The 9564-nt window shown below is 38.4% G+C and overlaps 1 pseudogene; it reads right to left on the reverse strand.

The window, feature by feature from the left end:
- LOC101427774 (TBC1 domain family member 22B pseudogene) overlaps positions 1-4497 on the reverse strand; it is a 103114-nt pseudogene extending 98617 nt beyond the window's left edge.
- Between the last annotated feature and the right edge of the window lie 5067 nt (positions 4498-9564).

Genomic DNA, 9564 nt, shown 5'->3' on the forward strand with positions numbered 1-9564 from the left:
AAAGAAACACTAACCTGTAACTTTGAAACTGCATTTCAAAGTCACCGCAACTTTCAAGCCATTGCTTATCAAAACAATTACATTCACTTAGATAGACAGCCAGGGAATTGTTTTCCAAATTCTTCCCTGGGATAGAAAATCTACAGCTTCTTCAACACCTCTCAACGTAGATCTTATTCGCAGCAATGCCCCCCTGAAAACTGCTATCTCCTTGATGAGTAGGCAAATGCTCAAACATATGGCTTCAATAAAGTAGTGGTCATGCTATATATTTTCACTTTAGGACATCCAACTTTCTTAGTGTGGAATTTACTCTCTAGTTGAATTTTACTATCATTTCATCTGGAGGAAAATTGCCTGAAGATGTGATAGTATTATATTTCAGCCATTGTAGTTTTATTCTTTGTAATTAATACAATTTCTGTGTACTTCTCATTTTTGATGCAGTGCAAGAAAGACTTGGCAGTTGGAAGAGTTTACAGAATGTGTTATATTGTGTTGCATAATACCACAATAAGGAATCTTCCTTGCCTCTGAGGCAGTTCTGTTTGAGACTGTAAGTTACTTTGACAGGGAAAACAGGAAAAAGAAATCTATACTTACAAATAAGAACCCAGAAGAAAAGAAACAATTTAAAAGTATTCCATAACCTATATGATGATTAAGGATACAGATCTGCAGAAGCATAGAACTCAAATATAAGGCTATTTTCTTTTCCTCTGATATCTTTATGAACATAATCAAGACTTTCACACAGTCTTTGCTAGCCAATATTATAACCTTGCTAATGTTTATGAATATATATAACTCATTTCCATTTTAAGCATTTACTTCTCACTAAAAATAAATTCCCTGTAATTCTGTTCAAATTAAATATTGTTTAAAAGTCTACCAGAGCCTGTCTCCTCTGTACGAATAACAAAAGAAGGTTATTTCATAGATATGTAAGACTGTCCTAGGGTAAAATAGTCATAAAATTGATGGTAAGATATTACTATGTTCTTCAACATACTAAGTATATAGGAGAGATAAGAAAGGAAAAGGTTGCTCAAGATGGAGATTTGTTATTGAACTGTAATAATAGAAGATTAAGAAAAGATTTTTATTCAAAGGGAAATATAACATTTCACTTTCCTGATGAATTGTTGCAGTGTTAAAGTTAATCAGTCCTGCTTGGTGAGTGCTCCAATGCTAAACTCCTAGAATGAAATATTAACTAGTCATCCTAATACTTGAAAAAGAAGCTATGTTAATACTCTAGCCTCCTCTCTCTCAAAAAAAAAAAAAAAAAACAGAAAAGAAAAAAGAAAAAGAAAGCAAAGAAAAGAAACAGAACAGGAAATCAAAATGGAAAGGGAAAAGGAAACCAAAATGGAAAGGGAAAAGGAGAGGGGAAGAGAAGACAGAGAGGAGTGGAGAAGATAAGGAGAGAAGAGGAAAATGTGTGGGCTAGGAGGAAGAACTTTAACTGAGTTTAGAATTCATCATTGTAATAATAATAATATAAAAGGTAAGTTTCAGGATGCTCCAGGAACAAGGAAAAAATAAATTATGAAAATCATAAAGTCAGCTTCTAGTCAAACCACCCACTTCAGTAATGACCACTGCACCACATAGCTTGTCAAATTTCACACCCCCTTGGAAGCCATGATTACATTAACCATAACCAACTTCATACCCTACTGGGCCAACCTGCTCAGGGAGCTGATAAACCAGATTTGGGCACTCAGCTTCAAGTAGTTTAGAGAACAATACTAAGATCTGGCCTGCTTACTCATTGTAGCTTTTGAATATCATGCATTGCTTGAATATCATGCATTGCTGCACAAAATGTCACTCTTTAAAGATAAAGAAGTTATATCCTCCAGTAATCAACTTTCATCAGTTATTTAGGTTCAAGTTGCCAGCACTTGGTTTGAGTATTCCTTTGTAAACATACCTGGATTTCATGCTGCTTTGTTATGTGGGTACTCACATAATTTATAGCCCCAACATTGGCTAAGGATTATAGGATATCTGTGCCCAGTGTATACATTTTGTTCTTTCATTGACAAATCATTTACTTTAAAAAGATAATATTAATAATTTCATCTTCTCATTTTTCCTTAATTTTTTTTGTTAAACGTATAATTAGTGCAAAATAAAATGGGCTTTACACTTCTCTATACTTTTTGTACCTTGCTCTTTTTGCCTAAGTCCCTAAAGCAGGCAGAAGGACAATTTTTACTTATTCATCTTGAGTGTAGCTTTTCTCAACAAGTTTGATTTTTTTATCTCCATCATCAAACAAGCCCCCTTAGCAAGAAATGGGAAATTCTATTCCTCTTAATATTCTGTGGAAGGTTGAATTACATATCCCAGGGAAAAGAAAAAACAAACTTGTTCTTAATCATAATCCATTCCTGTGGGTGTGAATCTACTCTAAGTAGATCCCTTTGAAGTTACTATTCTTGTTAAGATGTGGCCCAACTCAATGAGGTTGGGCCTTAATCCTATTCTTAGAGGCTTTATAGAGGAGAAGAAGCTGGAAGTCAACTGAGCCCAAAAAAGAAAGAAGAGGACATCGCCGTGTCATGGGAAAGCCAAGGAACCCAAAGATTGATGACCAGGCAGAACCTACAGATCCTGGGAGAAAGCAAGCAAGTCTCTGAAACCATGAGCTAATACATTCCTGTTGTTAAGCCACACCATGTGTGGTATTATCCTAGAGCTGGCAAAGTAAGACACATCCAACATATATTTCTTAAATAACCTGTTCTCTTTGAAAAGTAAAAAAACTAGGGTGCATTACCAAACCATTAATCATTACAGGAAGAGCCCCCAAAATCCATTCATAAAGTGGAGTATATTTACAGTTAAGACATAGATAAGGTATCTATCTATAATCATCTTAATTCCAAATTATTCAAAGAAGGCAAAAGTATGAATTGGAATATATCACTGGCACCTCGCATTCAGCATTAAATTTGTAATCAGTGCCTTTGCACAGTCTGGAAAATGCAGTGGTGTTTATTATTTCTTTAATGCATCCTAAGAAAACAGCTGATAAAATATTGAATAACACAAATGAATGCACATCTAATGTTTGGTTTTCTGGTTTTCCCAAGGTGATGGTAGAGAGGAAATAGTTCTTTTATCAGTAAGAACTCCATACCCTCTCAACTAAAATGACATCTTTTTTTTTTTTGCTTTTAAAACAGGGTTTTTAATTGTGTGTTCCAAAGCCATTATCTCCTTTTTAGTAAGACATACATACTGGCTACACTCTTGGGGGAAAACAAAAAAATAGATCAAAGATAAGAAAGAGCAATAGCTTGTTCAATTTGATACTCATGCTCCTTACCCACATATTCTGAGAGGAAGACGACAAAGAACGGAGTAACCAGGTTATTAATTCTCTGGACCTACCCACTAGCAGTGTGTTGGGTGGCCCAAATAAAGAGAATTCTCTCGAAGATCTCCTGTACAGGTGGTTGCTGGAACAGTGGAATGAGAGGATTTGTCCTTGGAATGTCAATGTGAATCTGTCTGTAGGTGTCCTGGTGGTGCTCCTCGTTTGGAGAGTCATAATACTTGCTCAATGAAGCCAAAATACTCCTCCCATTTCCTCTGCAGGGTCAACTTCCTTCTCTCAGTGTTTGCGGGGAGATAGCCCTCATCAGGCAAGAAGGACAGCGTGAGGCTCACACTTCCCCACAAGGTAGGCAGAACTCACAGTCAGGAGTCTCCAGGTTACAGGACAAACCTGCCTGGGAACCCCTGGCCAGTCACACTTCCTCAGTTCATCTAAGTCAGTGTTGTGGCTGGAGAGAAGCTGACAGAACTTTTCCAGGAGGGTTTTCTCCTGGACAGTCATTGGGGGAGCCCCAGAAGAATTTCTGATCTGAGATCCGGGCAACGAGAGGGATGATGGGTCGGAGAGGGAGCTGCTGCTGTTTGTGGAGAGGGTTCCTCAGGCATGTATCACTGGAGTTTCTGGACAGTTGGGCCTCACTGCTGGACTTTATGACCTTGTAGCTGGCAGGAACTTCGGATGTTGTTGACTGGGACCGTTCTGGTTTCACCCTCAGCTTGCTGTGGTTTTCCAGCACCTGGGCTGCAGTTGCCAAAGCAACCTTTGAATTCAGGGTTTGGAAAGAAGGTGAGGAAAAGTCCTCTTCTTCATCATCACCAACGTCCCATGCATCACTGGTATTCCGGGCAAACTAATGAAAACTGGAGGCCTTCTTATTCTTCAGAGGAACTGCATTGACGTTTGACCGCTCTTTAATGAAGTTTTCGGTGAGCCCTCAGTCCAGAGGAGGGTGTTGTGCTCCATACACAGGCTGGACGCTCCCGGGCAGCTTGGCGCTCCTCTTCCAAAATTGCGTGTTCTCCCCGGCCATTGCTCTGGCTCGGGGTAGGCGTTGTAGGTGGGCCAGCGGGGGGACCCAGCCAGACGCCCCCAGACCCGGCAACCCGAGGGCCAACCCAGGCCGCTTCCCCAGCGGTCACCCTCTCCCAGCTCTTGGGGGCGCCATCTTGGATGTGGGCGACCCTCCACCCAGAGCCGCTGCCATTGGTGGGCTTCTCAGGCTGTGGATGGGTGGGCCAATGGGGAGCGGGATTCCTGCAATGCCCCTGAAGCCGAACGATAACGTCAATGACATCATTCTAATAACCGTTTACTCCATCAGTGAACATGAGGTTGAATCAAGTTATTGACATGTACTTACATAATATAGATTCTTATTTTGTATACTGTTAATGAGACAGATAAATAAATTACTATTATGTAGCTATTGATATATGAACATGTGTTGCTAATATTAATTAATAAAATAAAATTGAGTCCCTTGTTCCTGTAATCTTTGTTTGCCCCTAAGATATGAAACATGCTGTACCATCTTAGAGAGAAAGGTAAGATGCAATAAAGGGCCAAATCATTACAATCTTTCTCCAGATATCTGCCACCAAGTTACCCTTATATGATGATAGAAACAAAAAACAAAATCTCTTTATTATTTGTATGTGGAATAGAGGCATTCCCTAAGGAAATACACAAGAATGAAGTGTCTTATGGGTGAAGTCAGGATGTAACAAATGACTTACAGCAACCATCTGAAATGTAGCAGTTTTGCATTTTCTAAGTCCATTTACTACACTTCTGCTATACTCTGGAGACCTAAGCAAGACCTTAAATGTTTCATCATGTCTGGAAGACTCTAAAAGATGAACTTTCAATAAAGTAATAAGTTTCTCTGGGCATATCTGTTGCTTCCAGGAAACCATAACTATGATAGTTATTAAATATAGTGGACTAGTAGAAATGCCCTGAATGTTCAGCTGCAATTAAAATAAATAAAAGGATGCCAAGTGTTACAGATGACCCACTTTAGTCTCAAGGGTAAACCACTGTCACGTTTTGCCTGGTATGTTTTTTGTCATACCTCAATATTTAGCAGGAATTATATAGAATAGAGGCCATTTTTAAAAAGAACTGCTATAGCCCAAACAAAAAATTTCAAATATATTTAATAGTAGGCACACTTAACTACAGTTAAATAATGAAAGGTTAATGTAATAATGTCCTAGCTCATTTCCTACCTCTGTGATAACTTCACTATTTTATTATTAAATTAATTCTCTTAATGCACAGGACATATCACCCCTACTCAGAATCCTTTAATCCCTCCTTAGTAGGTACTGGGTGAACCCAAGATATGGTAAGCTACCCTCTCCCTACATCTCTAAATTTAACTCCCCTACATGGGCTAAATCTTCTCAGTCAAATACTTCAAGTTTTGTTGCAAGAACAAAATGTCAGCATTCCCTTAGGAGTTTGCTCACACCATTCTTTCTACCTATTCACTCCTCTCTGCAAGTACAAGTGACACTTTCCTTCAAGACTTCCACAGATGATGCCAGAGTGTGGTGATGGTAAAGTATCACTTTCTCAATAATTATAGCTATTCTTATTAGCTACCAGACACTGTGCTTGGAAAATCCTCATGATAGGAGAATTCCCAGTTTTGGTATTAAGAAATCAAATTTTAAAAATCGCTTCAAATTCTTACACGTTTCATTCATACAGTCCACATATATTTATCAAGTATCTATTCTGCCTAGAAATCTTGGCCAATAGTTTCAAACATGTTGTTTTAAAGCATATTAAGTATGTTTTAAGAGATATATAATATAGACATTAGTGACACAATATTATTCTCTAATTCACAAAATTTATTCAAATTTTGCCAATGTCAAAGTGATGATTTTTATAGCAACAGAAAATCCAAAAGAATGCTTGGCATTCAGTTCTCAGGTTACTTTAATCTTTAACTTGGCTGAGTTTTGTATTTCATGACCTTGACCTTTTTAAAGGTGTAGTCCAGTTATCTTGCAGAATGTCTCTCAATTTGGATTTGCATGATTTTTCCTTATTATTAGATTCAGATTATGCATTTTTGGCAGGAGCATCTCAGATGTGATGAAATGATGCTGATTTATTCCCAACGCATCATATCAGGAGGTACATGGTATTGGCTATTTCCATGATTCTCATGTTGAAGCATATAGTGTGATTCTGGAAGTCATTCTACCTGAGTTTACATCCCAACTCAGTGTCTTTGCATGTGCATGTAACCTTTATTTACAAAATCAAAGGGTGAGTTGGATTTTGCCCATGGACTTTTGATTATGCTAGCAGAACCCTCTGGGTCCTGGGCTTCTAGGTTCTTGACTTATGTCATATGAAAGAATTTAAAGACAGCCATAGGGTAGGAAAGGGAGTAAAGAGTTTATTAAGAAATAAGAAAAGAATGGATGTTCCTAGATATGGACTGCAGCATGCTGCAGGGTGAGTCATGCAGGCAGAAGCCTCAGGTTAGGCCTTTTAGAACCTTGACTCCTCCCCCTTCCAAATGTTGGAAAAAGCTCCAGGCTTTTGCTCTTCTGATTGGTTGCCTTATGATCCCCACCTGTTAGCTCTTAGAGGCCCAATGAGGAGGCCTGTTTGGGATTATCTGGGGCTTCTCCTTGACCCCGGAAAGAGTTCCAAGTAGAATCTTATAGCCGGGTCTTTGGAAATCTTTCCAGCAGCCTTCCACTCAGGAGGTTTCTGGGTGGAGTCTCATGGCCATGTTGTTTGTCCACCGTGTTGTCTGCCAGGTCTTCAGCTGTGACCCAAGTCTTCCCTTTCCCTACACTAGCCTACCTTAGTTATCGACTCCTAGTCCAGGCAATAGAGCACAAGAATGGTAAGTAGAAAATCCATCTTAACAAAGGATGTCACATTAGAAATATTTAGCAACTGTCTTTTTAAAAATGCAGCTCCTTTTCTATTTTTTACAGTTTGAAAAATGTTTTTTCTTTATTAGAGAAGTTGTGGGTTTACAAAACAATATAGTACAGGATTCCCATATACCACCCCACCACCACACCACTTGCATTGGTGTGGAACATTTGTTACAATTGATGTAACATTTGTAACAATTCTGCTTCATACTAAGTGTAAGCAGGTTATAAGGAATATAATTAACCTCACTGTGCCTCAGGTTTCTCATTCATAAAATATAAATATTAATACCTCTCTTCCAGGGTTGCTCTGAGGATTATAACTGTGCCTGTCCCATAGTAAGCACTACATGTCATCGTCATCAACTGATGTTTTTAAATATCATCATAAAATACCTCTCTGGTTTTAACATTTCCTACATTCCAAAAATATTTCCAGCAGCTGGACATATAATGGTGACTGGTATCAAATAAAAATCTCAAAATTAACATTAATGCCTATCTGAACACTTTACATAGCTCATGTCTACAGTTTCCCCCACTCATCCCATCGTCCTCATCTCAGATAACAGCCAGAAGGCTGTTGTTCTATTTCCAGGGTGCTTAAAGCAAATACCATGAAATGGGTCAGGTTAAACAATGGGAATTTATTTGCTTATGTTTAGTTTATGTGTTTGGTTTGGGTTTTTTTTTTATTAGAAAAATTGTGGGTTAACAGAAAAATCAGGTGTAAATACAGGATTCCCATATATTACCCTACCACCAAAACTTTTCATTGGTTTGGAATATTTGTTACAACTGATGGTGGCACATTTTTATAATTATACTATTAATTAAAATCTGTGGTTTAACTTAGGGTTGCTTGTTTGTACAGTGTATTTCCCCAGATTTTTAAAAATTTGTAATCTGTTACCATATGTACAATCTAATGTTTCTCCTATTAAACATATTCAGACATATATTGCAGTGCTGTTGTGTTCCCAATGTTGTTCTATCAGTATCACCATCCCTTTCCAAAATATTTCTATCATTCCAAATAGGAACACAGTACATTTGAAGTAATTCCCCTTCCATATCCCCACCCCAACCCCTGGTAACCTATATTCTAGGTTCTGACTCTATGAGTTTGCTTATTCCAATTGTTTCAAATCAATGAGATCACACAATATTTGTTCTGTTTTTGTCTGGCTTATTTCACTCAACAAGATGTCTTCAGTGGCCATCCATGTTGCTGTATGTATCAGAATTTCTTTCCTTTTTAAGACTGAATAACTTTCCATTGAATGTATACACTATATTTTATTTATCCATTCATCGGTTGATGGACACCTGGGTTGCTTCCATCTTTTGGAAATTGTGAATAATGCCACTATGAAGATTAGTGTGTAAATAGTTGTTTGAGTTCTTGTTTTCAATTCTTTTGGGGTATATACTTAGTAGTGGAATTGCCAGATCATATTTTAGTTTTATACTTACCTTTCTGAGGAACTGCCAAAATGTCTTCCACAGAAACTGTACCATTTTACATTGCCAGCAGCAACAAATGAGTGTTCCTATTGCTCTGCATCTTCTCTAACATTTGCTATTTTCCAGTTTTTTAATAACTGCTGTTCTAATGGGTATGAAATGGTATCTCATTGTGGGGTTTATTTGTTTTGTTTAGTTTTTATTTATTTCTCTCTCCTTTCCCTCCTCCCACCCACCCAGTTGTCTGCTCTCTGTGTCCATTTGCTGTGTGTTCTTCTGTGATGGCTTCTATCCTTATCAGCGGCACTGGGAATCTGTGTTTCTTTTTGTTGCATCATCTTGCTGTGTCAGGTCTTCGAGTGTGCAGCGCCATTCTTGGGCAGGTTGCACTTTCTTTTGTACTGGGTGGCTCTCCTTATGGGGCACACTTCTTGGCCATAGGTCTCCCTTATGCGGGGGACACCCCTGCGTGGCATGGCACTCCTTGTGCATATCAGCAGTGTGCATGGGCCAGCTGCACACAGGTCAAGCAGGCCAGGGATTTGAACTGCAGTCTTCCCATGTGGTAGGTGGATACCCTATCCATTGGGCCAAGTCCGCTTCCCTCATTGTGGTTTTGATTTCATTTTCCTGATGGCTAATGATGTTGAGAATCTTTTCATATGCTTTCTGCCCATTTGTATATCTTCTTTGGAGAGATGTCTGTTTTAGGTCTTTTGCCCATTTTGTAATAGGGTTGTTTGTCTTTTTGATAAGTAGAAGCATTTCTTTATATATGCTGCATATTAATCCTCTATCAGATATGTGGTTTCCAAATATTTTCTA

The sequence above is a fragment of the Dasypus novemcinctus genome, chromosome 12, assembly GCF_030445035.2.
Source record: "Dasypus novemcinctus isolate mDasNov1 chromosome 12, mDasNov1.1.hap2, whole genome shotgun sequence".
Classification (NCBI taxonomy): Eukaryota; Metazoa; Chordata; class Mammalia; order Cingulata; family Dasypodidae; genus Dasypus; species Dasypus novemcinctus.